At 39.9% G+C, this 17,873-nt stretch overlaps 1 protein-coding gene across 5 annotated transcripts in view; it reads right to left on the bottom strand.

Annotated features, from left to right (window-relative positions):
- diaph2 (diaphanous-related formin 2) overlaps positions 1–17,873 on the bottom strand; it is a 632,555-nt gene that overhangs the window by 164,427 nt on the left and 450,255 nt on the right. The window lies entirely within an intron of this gene.

Genomic DNA, 17,873 nt, shown 5'->3' with positions numbered 1-17,873 from the left:
GTTGCCATCACATCCTCAAAATCCATATTATACTTCTGCAATGTGGAAACAGATTTTCTGATCCCTAAAACTGAAGGCATCTCTGTTGATTTATGAACGTTTAAAAAAAAATCAAAAATCTTGTATTTGAGTGCATATTCTGTTAATATTTTCCTTCATAAGTTCCTGTGTTAAACTCATAATTGTATGTGCTTATTATGCTGTGATTACACCCTTCAGACAGTGGAGATCTTTTAATACGTTAGTTTCTTTTTATTTCTTGGTGTCTGACCTGTAAATGAAAACAAATGTTGCAAAATTGGCAACATAAATGACAAGGGCAGAAACTTCAAAATAGTCCCTGACATACAACTTCTGTCCTGGCACATTATCTCCCTTCCTCTAAATCTGCATCCTATGAACACCAGACCTGGTCTTAAGTTGACCATGCGTAATAGCAAGGAAATTGATGAATGCATATTTGAAGTCATGTGCAGTTTAAGTACCATATTTCAAGCATTTTCTTTATAATCTGTAAAATTACATCATCTCTTCCAAAGATGAAAAAGTGAGCAGCTGCCAAGCTAAAGAAATTAATGAAAATCAATTAATCTCTAATTAACCCATGGCCAAAAAAGACATACGATCATGCTACAGATGATAAAGTAATGCACCAATAAAGAAATAATAGTCATGCAATAATTCTTTCATTGTTTTGTATTTTTCACAAACTTTGTCTTTTATGTAAGTAATCTGTCTTGGTTTCCATTTAGTTACAGAATACAGTAAAAACACAACGTACAAAGCATTTCACTGGCTTGGCTAAGTATCTTTGAAAAATCTCGGACTTAATATGCACTTTGCAATCTAGTCACTGTTAGTAACAGTAGAGCTCTTTGATTTGCGATCATTCAATATGAGAATTACTTATGATATTACAGTCATTGCTGAAAACAGCATCGTGAGACAGGGAACAAAAGAAGAGAACTGCAGATGTTGGGAATCTGAATTAAAGATCAAAAATTGCTGGTGGACCTCAGCAGGTCTGAAAACATCTGTGGAGAAAAAAGCAGAGTCATCATGTCAGGTCTAGTTCTGAAGGGTCACTGGACCAGATACATTGACTCTGCTTTCTCTCCAAACTGCTGCGGTTCTCCAGCAATTTCTGTTTTTTTGCGCCGAGATGTGAGCCATTAAAAATCACAATATTAAAAACACTTGTGATGTTGTAAATTCCAAGATAATAAAATGTGAGGCTGGACGAACACAGCAGGCCAAGCAGCATCTCAGGAGAGATAATAAAATGTGAGGTTGCTTTGACGAGATCAAACATTTCATTCTTCTACTAAAATACTTGTGCTGGATATTTGAGAAACAAGTTCTGAATACACTCATCAGACCAGGCAGTATCTCTGGGGTGACAAGCTTTGAACTCTGTTAGGACTACAAGACATCACAGGTTGAACAGCATTTGAATGTAACAAGACATCATCCTGAAGTGTGAGAGGAGTGGGTACACAGACAAGAAAATAAATAGAATAAGCTGTGCATGTTCGTCTGTAAAACAGGAATTATTTAGATGGAAGAGATGACAAGGCATTAGACAGCACAATGAAATAAATCAAAGATCACAAAGCTAGCTCCAATCATTCATAAACAAAATGAAAAGGTATAAAAATGGATTTTAAAATTCTGTTCCGAGGAAGGGTCACCGGACCCGAAATGTTAGCTCTGATTTTTTCTTCACAGACGCTGCCAGAACTGCCGAGCTTTCTCAGCAACTTCTGTTTTTGATCCCGATTTACTGCCTCCACATGCTCTTTCGGCTTTTTAAAAAATTCTGATTGCTCTCACCTTTTCTGCGACCTCCTCTGGCCCCGCAACCTTCAGAGATTTTTGCTCTCATCCAAAATTCTGACCTCTTGAACATGTCTGATTTTAACTGCTATGTCATTGGTGGTTGAGTGCTCTTATGCTTCGACACTAATCTTTGGACCTCCTCCCCACACCTTGCCCTTTTATTTCTCTCCCACATTTTTCTCTTTCCACACAATCTTTTAAGCTTATTTCTTTGAGCAACCCTTCAGTCATTAGACACGGTATTGTCTTATGTAGCTTTGTGTTTTTTTTCCCCCCAATGCTACAGATTGCACCAGCAGCACCGTGTTCCCATAGAGAATCCACACCTGAAACAATAAATCATCCTTCAACCTCTCTTCATTTGCAAAAATGCTGTGCATTTATCCCACATGAACATCATTCAGCTTGGGGAAAAAAAACCTTTGTTTAAGTCTAAAATTGTTGAAATTAGATATTAAAGTTAAAAGACTAAAAATGTGTCTTGTGCTGTTTCTTAAGGCTGGGAGCTGTGTTGCCACTCTAAAATAAAAACTAAATTTGGTCACCAAAGTTATACAGAATTATGTTTTGTGTACAATTCACACATTACTAGATCGGTAAACTATTTAATTCTTTGTCAATGTATAATTCCAGTGACTATACTTTGGGATCGACAGCTACAGCATACTGTATCTTAGCTTGCTGTATGATGGGATTAATATAGGGTGTGCTTGTGAACCTGCACATGAAGTATCATGGCTATATTGTTAAAGGGATAGAGGGATATAAAAACAGTTAATAGGCCATTCAGCCATCAGCCTGATACAGCATTGTTTTAGGTCATGGTTAATCGGTAGCTCACCAGATATTATTTATGCTCCTCAACTCGATTTATCTAGTTTGAACCATCCTAGGATACACTTACCAAACAAAAGAATGGAGACATAGAAATGAAGCACTTTCCATAGAGAAAAATATGTATGAATGAATGATTTTATTGTCATGCGTATCTCGGAAAATACAGTGAAAAGTGTTTTGTTGCCACAATCCAATGCCATTTTGAGTGACAAAAAGAATGAAAAGAAATTACTTAAGATAGTGTTCATCTTCTGTTCAAATTTGGTTTTATCCAAGGCTCCGGGCTTCTGCAAGGTCTTCCAGTCCTCATGGATTCCCCGTTCACACATTACTCCATGCATCACTCCTTGCTGACACTGCCAAGAGTCCTCGCTCCGGCCTCATTTGACTTATGCTTCCCAATGAAGGTCATGTCTCTGGTGATTGGCACCTTTCAGGTCACAAATACGCTGAGGGTGAAGGGGTTGTCTCTAACCATTCTGGCCCACAAGTCCCTTCCAACCGACAAGATTTGAAGAAGAAAAATTGCAGGGATCCGAGGGAACAGCTGGAAGAACTGGATTGCTTTTCAAAAGACCCTGGGAGACATTATAGCTGATTTGCCCTTTCTGCACATGATTTTATTCCAAAAAAGGAAAAATATAGATAGATAGGTAAATAAGACATCTTTCTTCTCCTAGTAAGGCATCTACTCAACCTTTGATAGGGAAAATATGTCTCTCGTAGATGAGAGTGAAGAGAGAAGGCAGTTATAGATGAAACAAACTGGGAAAATGTAAGAACCAAGCTGTTTAAGAATTTTTTCAGTGCCTGTGAATTATAACATTCTGAAAAGGGGGAAAAAAAAAAGACTGTCAGTCCATGAAGCCCACCTCATCAGATCCCACAGTACAACCTCATACAGATGTTTATCCACCTTCAGTCTATGCTAACCTGGAGAAGCAAAACTACAGAAGGGAAAACACTGCATTGCAGTAACCCTAGAAGAAACTCTGGTAAACTTCCCTTCACTTGACAATCTGTGAAAAGAAAAAAAAATTCTTTGGAACAAAGTATTGACTGAAGCCACAATGCTGATTGCAATTTAAATGCTGTGCTGGTCCAAAGTTTTTGGCTCAATTTGCATTATCGTTCTCATAAAGACTAAAGCTATAATATTTGCCATTGGACTAAAGTTGAATTTATCCATTTCCTCAGGTCACTTATGCAATTTTTCTTCTATTGTTCTAGGCCATGAATTATCCAAGGTTGCTGCCTTAAACCAACTAAATTTGGGTGCTTGGTATTTTAACATTTCTAAATCCTTCTCCAAATCCATACTACTCTGTGGGAAACTACCTCTCCACTGCCCTTGGAAAGTTTCATGAGATCACGGCTGAAATTCACCATCCAGGACACTTTCCTCCGAAAAGATAATTTCTGAGTGAATTCAGTGCACAGGCAGGTGGTATGACACAGAGGATTCAGAAGGTCCATCTGTTTTCTTCGAGGTTAATCTTTGGTCACGGATTAAGATGTTCAATGATACTACATGAATAGTCAAGGTAAAATCTACACACCATCGGCTACACCTGTCGGTTCACACATTACTCCATGCATCATACCCTCATAGCATACCGATGAACAATCCCAATTCATACCTAACACCAAAAACTTCACCTCAACTTTACAAACTTATCAACATTGAAAACTTTATTCCACATTTCACATTTTGCACACAATTCTAGCTATTCACCCATGATGGTCACAGTCCCCAAATACACTCGAACTGAATTTTACCTTTCTTGCAGAACAAGGTGTTTTTTTAATAGACAGAAAGGACCTAATGGCAGTTGATAGCCATTGTGTAAATGTTGTTAAGCCCGCCGTAGTAGATGGTGGGTATCCATCCACTGTTGAACACATGTTCAGCTGAGAAAGATTGAGAGGAGGTTAAATCTAGAGCATGGAGCTTCAAAATAGTAATGCTGTCTTCAATGTCACAATTTGTCTATCCTGTATAGTTCTTTCAAGTACCATAATGCCCAAAATTGTTCTCATCAAATTGACAAATATTGTGGATCATAGAAGTTTGTATCTGCTCTGCAATTGTCATTATGATTTCAAAGAAAACTTAAAATAGAGACACTAAGAAGCTGAGTAGCATAGCTAACGTTTTACAGAGCTGAAAGGGGAAAACTGTCATAGGAGGTTGAAAAAGATCATTTTTCTTAAAACTGAGGACAAGTTTAGGAAGTATTTCTAGTTGAAATATTTTTCCCTGCTTAGTATTAAAAATCAATAGGAAAATAATTTATTAAACCTAACATGAAACACCTTTCATTAACTGTATTCTCACAAGGTGAGACATTTTGATTTTTTTTCCTATGGGTCGTTTTGGCGATGGAGGTTAGAAAGAGCAATTGCATCTTTCAAGGAGTGGATACTCTGATGTTAATGAAAACTGGTGCAGTGTATAATCCCAGGCTAAACTGTTTTATTTGAAAAAAAATGGGTGGGCACGCAGCACAGTGAACTGGTAAATGATTATTTTTCTGATATTCACAGATTAGCTCACATTCTCCTATTGAAATCAATGAAACTGGTTTCTCATTACACCACTGGTTTGGGGCAAAGGCCTCATGAGGATATTTAATACAATGCACTATTAATGGCTATTCGTATATGCTCGGCATCAGAGTCTGAGCTTTAAGCAGAATGCTCTCATGAGACTTTTTATCCTTTCTAAAGGATGCCACTTGCATTCATCATGGTCAGGAGTCAATTGGTCAATATGATCGCTATTTTCACCGTGGTGCTATCCTTAGTTTTATGGGAGGAACATAAGGAGTAGGAATATAAAATTCACTGGGTTATTATGTATGCTAAGAACATTCAGCAGATATTCTTTACCTTCACATTGAGACTCTTTTGTCAGGTATTATAGGCTGAGAACTGATAGGTAGGGAGGTCAGTTAGCAGCATTGTTGGATGGGTGTGAGTGGTTTACATGTATCCTGTCTGATGAAGAGATCACAAGAACTTTTTTCCTGTCCTTGCCTGATGAGATTCGATATTTCAGAAATTATTGAACATAGCTTAATGCAATGTTTATTTTGTTCTGTATCTTCAGTTGAGTAAGCAGCAAGAGAAATCATTATCACTACTCGGAATGCAAAGCAAAATTTCAATTAGGACTGTGTAGAAGCTGGAAGAAATTCCAATGAAAATGTTTGTCATTACTATCACTGTTACAAGACTTGAATTGGACTTAAGTCAATAATTGATTGTTAGTGACTTTCTTGAAAAGTGTTGACTGTCAAACAAAATAACATGAAATGAATGTTGGTGTCATGAGTTTGGGGAGGGGATTAGGTTCATGTGCCTGGAATTGATACCACTTGAAATTACTGAAGGAGAATTCCATGCATCTAAGATTTAGAATGTGACAGTTTGAAAGGTCTATTATCATAATTAGTGCAACATGCAGGCATTAATAGGTTATTGGACTTGCAATAAGCTCATTAGGGGGCCTGCAGTGTATTTTAAGTAAACTCAGAAGGTGATGTTCCTGGATCACAAATCTGTGCTTCAATACTGATTGCTCACAGCTCCACCCTCCAACAGAAGGATGATATCGAAACTCAAACAGTTGTACATGACCTTAATTGCTAATGTGCACCACAAATCAATTAGTCACTGAGAAAGCAGCCTTTATAAATGAGCATCAGTAAGACCCTCACTCACAGTACTAATGTGAACACGAAGTATACTGAAACAGTGAGGCATTTACAATGTCAGCCCTATTTCACTAAACAGAGAATCCTAAGCCTTCTGGAATGCCATCTTGATTTATTTACTATAGGGAAGGATGCTCAAACTCACAAGGTGTGAAATGAATTAATGATTGGTTATCAAGCATTTCCCAAGCAACAGTTAAATCCAATGTTACATTTTACACAATACATTCTTCTTATGGTATGCTTATTTTCAGAAATTATACCTGTTCTCAAATTCATCAAATGTTTATTGTAGTTGGTATTAAAGGATACTGGCGTAGCAGTAAAGTCACTGCACTGTAATCATGAGGCTCAAGCTGTTGCACTGGGGACACTGGCTCAAATGGCAGTCAGTAGAACTTAGGTTTAATTAATGATTCTGAAATTGAAAACTAGTCTCAGCAATAGAATTCATTAAACTATCATTGACTGTTGAAATTATTTAGCTGAACAAAACAAAGAACTATGCAGCACAGAAATTGATCCTTTGGCCCTCCGAGCCTGTGCCGACAGTAGGAGGCTTTTTCCCAGGGCGGACAGGTCAATTAGTAGAGGACATAGGTTCAAGGTGCAAGGAGGGAAAGTTTTAAAAGAGATGTACAAGGCACGTTTTTCATAGAAAGGATGGTGAGTGCCTGGAATGTGCTGCCAGAGAAGTTGGTGGAAGCAGACACGTTACATTACACATTCCATACTAAAACTGTATTCACTTACAGGATTTGTATCCCTCTATTCCCTTCTTGTTCAGATATTGGTCCAGGTGCTTCTTGAATGCTGCAATGTGTCTGCTTCCACCAACTTCTCTAGCAGCACATTCCAAGCACTCACCATCCTTTCTGTGAAAAACGTGCCTTGTACATGTCTTTTAAACTTACCCTCCTTGCACCTTGAACCTATGTCCTCTATTAATTGACCCATCCACCCTGGGAAAAAGCCTCCTACTTTCCACCTAATCCATGCTATTCACAATTTTATACATTTCTATCAGGTCACCCCTCAACCTCCTGCATTCCTGTGAAAACAAGACTAGTCTATCCATTTTCTGAAGAAGGGTCCTGACCCGAAAGATCAAGCTTTCCTGCTCCTCTGATGCTGTTCATTCAGCTTCGCACTGTGTTATCCCAGTCTATCCAACATTTCTTCACACTTAAAATCCTCCATGCCAGGCTGGTAACTACTTTCTCCCGAGCATCCACATCCGTCTGCTACTGTGGTGACCAGAACTGTACAAAATATTCAAAGTGTGGCCTAACTAAAGTTCTATAAAGCTGCAGCAAACTTATCTATCTTTATTCTCAATGCCCCTTCCAACGAAGGCAAGCATTCTGCAGGCCATTTTACTACCTCATCTACTTGCACTGCCCCCTTCAGTGATGTGTGGACCAGCATATCCAGATCTTCTGCATATCAATACTACTAAGAAATCTGCCATTCACTGCATAATTTCCACCTGTACTCGACCTTCCAAAATGCATCACTTCACATTTGTTCAGATTAAACTCCATCTGCCATTTTCTGGGATGCCGCCAACCGATCTATATCCTGCTGTACTGTCTGACAATCCTCCTCACTATCCACAACTCTACCAAACTTTGTATCATCTGCAAACTTACTAATTAGACCAACTATGTTCTCCTCCAAATCATTTATGTAAGTCACGAACAGCAGAGGTCTTAGCACTAATCCCTGTGGAACATTGCTAGTCACAGTGCTCCACGACAAAAAGCATCCTTCCACCACTACCCTCTGTCTCCAATGACTAAGCATGTTCTGTATCCATCTTGCCAGCTCTGCCCTGATATGATGTGACTTTACCTTTTGTACCAATCTGCCATGAGGGACCTTATCAAAGGCTTACTCAAGTCCATGTAGACAACACTAACTGCTTTTCCCTCATCAATCACCTTCGTCACCTCCTCAAAAAACTCAATCAACTTAGTGAGGCACAACCTCCCCCACACAAAACCATACTGTTTAACTGGTTCTTAAATGTCCATTAGGTAAGGAAATCTGTCTTCCTTAACTGGTCTGGTCCACGTGCAATTTCAGATCCACAGCAAATGTGTTGGACTCTTAACTGCCTTCTGCAATGGCCTAGCGTGGTATTCAATTCAATGACAATTAGAGATGGCAACAAATCTTAATTTTGCTGGTAACACCCACATTCAAAGAATTAAGAAAATGAAGCCTGCTTTTCTGACACAAGGTGCTGGGCGGGAAGGGCAGTTGGTGCAACTGAGATGCCATTCCTTAATGCGTTCTGTCAAAGTAACTTGACAGCTGTATTTTTTTTTAAGCTAAAATATAAGAGCGGATGTTTCATGCATTTTGCCTTTTCTAACATCTTACAGAAAGAGTTATTTGCTAACTGACTTTTCATGTCCCATAATTTAGGGCGTTCAGTGGAATAAACAAAACATTATTTTGTTCCGTTATCTTATGAAATGAATGGATTGTATTGATTTTGGGTCTTAACAGAGCAACCCTGGATTATTTGATTTGCCAATACCTAATTAGTGATTGATTTGGTTTATAAATAAAAATATTTCATGTCCAGATTATTTATCATGCTCCGTGGACACATGGCTCTAAGAAAGGAATTTCAAATATTCCATTGCTGAAATATTAACAGTCACAATACCAGGTTGAAAAACACTGCTGTGGCTAATGGCTAAAATAAAGAATGCCAGCAAATAACAGCAGTAATTGTCTCTTCATGTTTCTATTTTGGTCAAGAGAAATAGTAAATTACTTTGCATGATATTTGGAATAATAAAAGGAGCTGTTTGAAAACACTATCTGATTTCAGTTTGGTACTATAAAATGACAAGATTCAAGAAATTTTATAAGGAATATTTTTGTTAGCCAAAATACTTTGATGTAGCAGGAAGTAATACAACTTTCTCACCTCCCAGTTATCCTTTCTCCCATCTTGCTGCCAAGACTCACCCAGAATAAAAGTGAGGAAGGTGAAGTCTCAAGCAATAAATCAGATACAGCAAATATCTTTTTCTAAAAAAAAATGGCCCATTGAATCATGATCTAAAATACCACCATACTGAGTCTGCAACTATGAGAACAGAAAACATAACTGTAATTGTGACTAAAAGGTGTACACATACGTTTAGCTGTACGTGTTACTGACGAAAGAAAAAGAAACAATAAAAAGAAACTGACTAAATTTGTTTGTCCTTATGGTTGTAGACAATTAAGCATGTCACTTACTACTGCATTCCAAACTCTAAATATCTCCTTCAGAATCAAATGTTCTCATAAAGTTGAAGGCAGAGCCTCTTGGGAAATGCACATTCTATTGTTTGGCAACTCACCCTATCAGTTTATGGCAACAGAGTGGATTTTCCCTCCAATGCAGGATTAAAAATTGGCGCAACACAGGAAAGCATATGGCCTCAGGGTGATATTTTTAAGCTGATTTTTATGGTGTTTGCTATGTCACTTACAGGCAATTCTCTTTAGGCTTAATAGCATAATTTCACAACTCCTTCACACTCCTCAAAGCTGCTTGGCATTACTCCTACATTCTCTAATTAGTAGGGCCTTCCAAAATACATCAGCCAACTTCTTACAAACTTTTATTTCTTATACCACTATCGTTTATGTTTTGTTGCTATTGGCTTCAGATTACTGAACAGCAATTGCTTAAATTCTGCATCGGAAAGAATGTTGTGATCACAATGACACTGATGTAAACATATATCCACATAAGTTCCAACATATTTTTCAATGGTAAGCTGTAGATGATTTGAAATATAATCTTTCTACAGTTTAATTTAATTAAGTCATTTATTTTTCAATATTATAAAAATGGGCACCTAACATCTAGAAACATAGGAAAAGGAGTAGGTAATTCAGACTGTCAAGTTTGCTTCATGATCATGGTTGATCGAACACTTCAATGCTTTTACCCACAATATTCCCATTACTCTTCACATCACTGATAATCACACATATGCTCAATCTCAATGTTAAATATACTCAAAACTGTGCTTCAATAGGAGGAATAAGAATTCCAAAATGTCACCTTGCTCTGAGTAAAACAAAAATAAATTTTCTTCTTGGTCCTAAATGGCATTGCACTTATTTCTAAACTTCTAAACAGGGAAAATGTCATATTAGAATATAGAAAAGTACAGCGCAGTACAGGCCCTTCGGCCCACGATGTTGTGCCGTGGAATAATCTTAATCCAAAAATAAAATAACCTAGCCTACATTCCCCTCAATTCACTGCTGTCCATGTGCAACTCCAGCAGTTGCTTAAATGTCACTAATGACTCTGCTTCCACGACTACCACTGGCAAACTATTCCATGCGCTCACAACTCTCTGGGTGAAGAACCTCCCTCTGACGTCTCCTCTATACCTTCCTCCTAACACCTTAAAACTATGGCCCCTCGTGGCAGTCAATCCTGCCTTGGGGAAAAGTCTCTGGCTATCGACTCTATCAATGCCGCTCATTACCTTGTACACCTCGATCAGGTCACCTCTCTTCCTCCTTCTCTCCAGAGAGAAAAGTCCAAGAAAAGTCAACCTCTCCTCGTAAGACAAGCCCTCCAGTCCAGGCAGCATCCTGGTAAACCTCCTTTGCATCCTCTCCAAAGCCTCCACATCTTTCCTATAATAGGGCGCCCAGAACTCGACACAATATTCCAAGTGTGGTCTCACCAGGGTTTTGTAGAGCTGCAGTATAACCTCGCGGCTCTTAAACTCAATCCCCCGTTAATGAAAGCCAAAATACCATATGCTTTCTTAACAACCTTATCCACCTGGGTGGCAACTTTGAGGGAGCTATGCACTTGAACAGCAAGATCCCGCTGTTCCTCCACACTGCCGAGAATCCTGCCTTTAATCCTATATTCAGCATTTAAGTTCGGCATTCCAAAATGCATCACTTCGCATTTATCCAGGTTGAACTCTATATTGACAGTTACTCCATTGATCTCTTTATGTACTTTGTAGGATTCAATGAGATGACCCCGTTATTCTTCAGAACTCAAGAGAATACAGGCCTAGTTTACCCAATCTTTCTTCTGGGGACAATCCCACTTTCCTAGGAACAGGTCCTGTGAACCTTTGTTATACTCTATCTCTGGCAACAATATTTTTCCTTAGATAAGGAAACCACAAATGCACATTACTGCTGTAAGTTATAAGGATCTACAGTTATGTAGCACCTTTCATGAAATGAAACATCCCAAAGGGCTTCACAGGAACATTATCAAACAAAATCTGACCTCGAACAACATAGGAAGATACTGTATCAAATGCCCTAAAGCATGGCCAGAAGATATATTTGAGGAATTTTTGGGGTGAGGGGGGAATGGTGGTGGTATTCTAGATCTCAGACCTATGCATCTGAAGGCAAAGTAACTGATAGTATAGTGATAATAGGCCAGAATTAAAAGAGCACAGACATCTTGGGGAGTTGGAGGGTTGAAGAAAATTAGTGCTTTGATGCTTTTTCAATACTTAATTATTTATAGATCAAATCAGTCACCAAAGATTTTCTTTTATTAAAGTAGGATTTGAAAACAATTTTAAGAATTTTAAAGTCATAACACTGCTGAGTCGATGTGATTTTTCAAGGGAATTGCTGACAGTTGCTGGCAGCAGAGTTTTGGATGGTGTCAAGTTTCTAAAGTTTGAGTGCGGGAGACGAGCCAGGAGTGAGGGGAAGTATTTGGGCTGATAAGTGGCAAGTAACATTTGCACTACACAAGTGCCAGTCAATAACCATCTCCAAAAACAGAGAATCTAACCACTGGCTGTTGACATTCAATGGCATTACCATCAATAATTTTCCCACATATCACCATCTTAGGAGTTACTATTCAGCAGCAACCGAACTAGGCCAGCTACACAAGAGCAGTAGCTACAAGAATAGGTTATGGGCCAGAAATCTCACAGTGATTAACTCACTAAAGCCTGTTCACCAATTACCAAAGCAAATCAGAGTGTGATGGAATACTCCTCTTGAGCCTGGATCAGTGCAATTCTAATAACACAAGCAGCTTCACACTATCTGAGACGAAGCAGCATACTTGATTGGCACCATATTCACAACGTTTTGCTCCCTCCACCACCAATGCTCAGCAATGCAGCAATGTTTATCGCCTGTAAAATGCACAGTAGAAATTTTCTCCAAGGCTCCTTAGACAGTTCCTACCAAACCCACAACTACAACAATCTAGAATGACAAAGGCAGTAAATACTTGGGAGTAGCACTATCCCTCCAAGTTCCAAGCCACTCACTATACTAGCTTGGAAATATATGAGCTAACAAGGTGTAGAGCTGGATGAACACAGTAGGCCAAGCAGCATCAGAGGAGCAGGAAGGCTCATGTTTTGGGCCTAGACCCTTCTTCAGAAATGTGGAAGGGGGAGGGGTCTCTGAAATAAATAGGGAGAGAAGGGGAGGTGGATAGAAGATGGATAGAGGAGAAAATAGGTGGAGAGGAGGCAGACAGGTCAAAGAGGCGGGGATGGAGCCAATAAAGGGAAGGAGTGTAGGTGGGGAATTAGGGAGGGGATAGGTCTGTCCAGGGAGGATGGACAGGTCAAGGGAGCAGGATGAGGCTAGTAGGTAGGAAATGGGGGTGGGGTTTGAGATGGGAGGAGGGGATAGGTGAGAGGAAGAACAGGTTAGGGAGGCAGGGATGAGTTTGGATGGTTTTGGGATGCGGTAGGGGGAGGGGAGATTTTGAAGCTTGTGCAGTCCATATTGATGCTGTTGGGCTGCAGGGTACCCAAGCGGAATATGGGGTGCTATTCTTGCAACCTTCGGCTGGCATGGTTGTGGCACTGCAGGAGGCCCAGGATGGACATGTTGTCTGAGGAATGGGAGGGGGAGTTGAAATCGTTGCAATCCCCAAGACTCCGCTTGGTTTCCCGGATGTAGAGACAGCCACAACGGGTACAGCGAATGCAGTATACCACATTAGCAGATGTGCAGGTGAACATCTGCTTGATATGGAAAGTGGTCTTCTTGGGGCCTGGGATGGGGGTGAGGGGCGAGGTGTAGGGGCAGGTGTAGCACTTGATGGGTCTCCTGCAGTGCTACAACGATGCCACCAGAAGGTTGCAGGAACAGCACCTCACATTCCGCTTGGGAATCTTTCAGCCCAATGGTATCAATGTGGACTTCACAAGCTTCAAAATCTCCCCTCTCCCTACCGCATCCCAAAACCAGCTCAGCTTGTCCCCGCCTCCCTAACCTGTCCTTCCTCCTGTCTATCCTCTCCTCTCACCTCAAGCCCCTCTCCCATCTCCTACCTACTAAACTCATCCTGATGCTTGACCTGTCCATCCTCCCTGGACTGACCTTTCTGCTCCCTAACTCCCCACCTACACTCACCTCTACTGGCTCCATCCCCGCCTCTTTGACCTGTCTGTCTTCTCTCCACCAATTTTCTCCTCCATCCATCTTCTATCTGCTTCTCCCCCCATCCCTATTTTTTTCTGAACCACCTTCTCCTCCCCCATTTCTGAAGAAGGGTCTAGACCCAAAACATCAGTGTTCCTGCTCAGCTTGCTGTGTTCATCCAGCTCTTCACCTTGTTATCTCTTTACCTTGTTATCTCTTTCTCCAGCATCTGCAGTTCCTACTATCTTGGAAACATATCATTTCTTCAGTGTGGCTGGGTCAAAATTCTGGAACTCCATGGCAGCAAATGGACTAGAAATGCTTAAGAAGGCCATCACCTTCTCGAGGGAAACTAGGGAAGGGTAATAAATGCTAGTTCAGCCAGTGCCACCAACATACTGTGAATGACTAGTAGGAAAAAAAAAGCAGGTTTTGAGGTCAGAGGGAAGAATGATGCTTCACTAGTAGGTAATCTGGCACTGAGATGAAGGTCAGTCAGAGAAGATAAACATTTCTAAAAAGCCGAAGGTCAGCAGGAGGGAAGGAAACAGAAGTTTGCAATACCAAAGATGACTGAGAATTTAAAAAAATGCTTAATAAACATTGAATGTAAAGAAAAACTGATGCACACCAAGATACACTGTCATGATAATAATTCAAATCCTTTCAAGTTTACAGTAAAAATCCACGTATTATAGCTTGAAATATATACTTTAATTGGATTTTATTTTCATGTAGTTCTAAACTGTGTGTAATTAATTGGTGAAACTAATTGCAATTCAGATTTTATCACGATTAATTAAATTTGAAAAAAATCATAAACCATAACATTGAATATCCACCCAAAAATGCAGCTGAGCTTTGTACATTTAATTTTTACAGTATTCCAAGGTGAATTTGGAAGAATTGTATCATATAGTTACTGCAAGTGACATTCACTAATCTTGTGCCAATTTGAACATACTTGGGATCTTAGCATAACCTAAACAGCAGTATATCATTCATGATTCACTAATTAGATTTGAATCATATAGTGAAATATTGTTGAAGAATATTAACGAGCAAGCTGAAATTCATAGGCACCAGTGAGCTTGAATTGTGTACCAAGAATATCCAGGAACAGATGGCAACACACAGGTCTATAATGTTTACAGGTAAGCATCTCTTTCTCCTCCAGCTGTTACTCTGCCCATGATCAACAGATTGTTGTTGAACTCTAATGAAAAATGCCAATGACTTGCATAAATAACGGTTCGGTCTAGGCCCGAAATGTCAGCCTTCCTGCTCCTCTGATGCTGCTTGGCCTGTTGTGTTCATCCAGCTCTACACCTTGTTGCCTCTCATATAATAATTGTGTTGCAGCTTATAGGTCATTCAGTCTCTTGCCTTTCTGGGTTTAAAGCTATTAATTTTATTTGAAAGCTGATTCACTGCCTCCTTCCCACTGTTGTTAGTCTAGTCACAATGTAAGATTTCATACATAATTAACCGAGGTTGGCCTAAACATTCCTGCAGCTATAAAATTCTGATGGAGATTTGCAATTCGCTTGTGAAAGGTTCCTTTTTTGGCAAGGGCCACAATAGCTCAAATTTAAATCCTTATCTTATTCATTATTCAAGCTCAATTCCCTTCAATCTGTGATATTCCCAAGTGCTCGTGCAAGCATCTTGGAATGTCCTTCATGGGATAGAAAGTCACATTTGCAGAGGGCAGCAAATAAGCACAGTATGCTTTCACCCTCTCAAAGGAGCAATAATTGATCCTTTCACATGGGTGAACTCTATAGATTGTGAAGTGCTTCAGACTCAACTGAGCATCTCATAGACCTGTTGCTGCTGAATGTAAAAGTTACAGATGCATTCTGTATGTTTTTTGCATCACAGAAACCACTTATTGAAGAATCAACAAAACTTGCAAGAAAAATGTCCTCAGAAATTATGTCCAAAATATTTTTTTCTGTTAAAGCTTCACTTAAACCAAATGTAATAACCTGTTGAAAAAATATAAAGGTTATATTCATCACCCCTCCCCACCCCACACAAACACTACAACTTAAAACTTTTTTATACAAGAACCCCAAAAACAACTTTGTTTACAGGTGCTCAATATTCATAGTAAATACAAATATTATGAGTTACTATGTATCTTCAGGAATATAACAGTCAATGGTTTTTGGGTTGATTTCTCTAATTAAATATGGAGATTCCTTAAGTTGTCATTGGTCCCTGCTATGAGTTCCATTCAAGTACCTGCGCTTCTATTCCCTTCTCCACACTGAGGTTGAACTATCTGTCGCTCACAATCTTGACCTTTTTGATCTAGAGGTGACATTCCACACCCAAATTCTAATGCTCACATAGAGTACATACTACAACTCTTCCCTAATGCTTATTTGCTGCTCACACCCATTACCATGGCTTTATTCACTCCAGACCAAACATTTCAAACACTTGCTCAGCTGACATTCCATTCTTGGTAAACTTCAGCTTTTCCAAAACTCTTGCCTCTATCTCAACTTGCAACAAGTAACGTTCATCCATCAGCACCTACATTCCCTGACACTGGCTCTCAATGCATTAGACCATAAGAAATAGGAAAATGAAAAGGAACAGGCCATTTGGATCCTTGAACCCGCTCTGTCATTCAATAGGATTACGATAATCTCACTATCGAGTTTTGAGAAGATTTGTAGCTCAGGTTGAGGTTCTGGATGTGAGTTTGCTCGCTGAGCTGGAAGGTTAGTTTTCAGACATTTCGTCACCATTCTAGGTAACATCATCAGTGACCCTCCGACGAAGCGCTGGTGTTATGTCTCGCTTTCTATTTATCTGGTTAGGCTTCCTTGGGTTGGTGATGTCATTTCCTGAGTTGATGATGTCATTTCCTGTTCTTTTTCTCAGGGGATGGTATTTTGGCTCCAAATCAGTGTGTTTGTTGACGGAGTTCCGGTTGGAATGCCATGCTTCTAGGAATTCTTGTGCGTGTCTCTGTTTGGCTTGTCCTAGGATGGATGTGTTGTCCCAATCAAGGTGGTGTCCTTCCTCATCTGTATGTAAGGATACGAGTGATAGTGGGTCATATCGTTTTGTGGCTAGTTGATGTTCATGTATCCTGGTGGCTAGCTTTCTGCCAGTTTGTCCAACGTAGTGTTTGTCACAGTTCTTGCAAGGTATTTTGTAGATGATGAGAGATAATGGGAACTGCAGATGCTGGAGAATCCAAGATAATAAAATGTGAGGCTGGATGAACACAGCAGGCCAAGCAGCATCTCAGGAGCACAAAAGCTGACGCTTTATTATTTTGTAGATGATGTTTGTTTTGTTTGTTGTCTGTATAGGGTCTTTTAAGTTCATTAGCCGCTGTTGTAGTGTGTTGGTGGGTTTGTGGGCTACCCTGATGCCAAGAGGTCCGGGTAGTCTGGCAGACATTTCGGAAATGTCTTTGATGTAGGGGAGAGTGGTTATGGTTTCTAAGACCGTTTTGTCTGTTTGTTTGTGTTTGTTGCTGAGGAATCAGCGGACTGTGTTCATAGGGTACCCATTCTTATTGAATACGCTGTATAGGTGATTTTCCTCTGCTCTGCGTAGTTCCTCTGTGCTGCAGTGTGTGGTGGCTCGTTGGAATAATGTTCTAATGCAGCTTCGTTTGTGGGTGTTGGGATGGTTGCTCCTGTAGTTCAGTATTTGGTCCGTATGTGTTGTTTTCCTGTAGACGCTGGTTTGAAGTTCCCCATTGACTGCTCGCTCTACTGTGATATCTAGGAATGGCAGTTTGTTGTTGTTTTCTCCTCTTTTGTGAATGTTATGCCAGTGAGGGTCTTATTGATGGTCTTGAATGTTTCCTCTAATTTATTTTGTTTAGTGATGACAAAGGTGTCATCCACGTAGTGGACCCAAAGTTTGGGTTGGATGATTGGCAGAGCTGTTTGTTCGAGTCTCTGCATTACTGCCTCTGCTAAGAACCCTGATATCGGAGATCCCATGGGTGTACCGTTGGTTTGTCTGTAGGTTTTGTTATTGAAAGTGAAGTGGGTGGTGAGGCATAGGTCCACCAGCTTG

The sequence above is a fragment of the Stegostoma tigrinum genome, chromosome 15 (assembly GCF_030684315.1).
Source record: "Stegostoma tigrinum isolate sSteTig4 chromosome 15, sSteTig4.hap1, whole genome shotgun sequence".
NCBI classification, from domain to species: Eukaryota; Metazoa; Chordata; class Chondrichthyes; order Orectolobiformes; family Stegostomatidae; genus Stegostoma; species Stegostoma tigrinum.
This window is presented reverse-complemented; position numbering and strand designations above follow the sequence as displayed.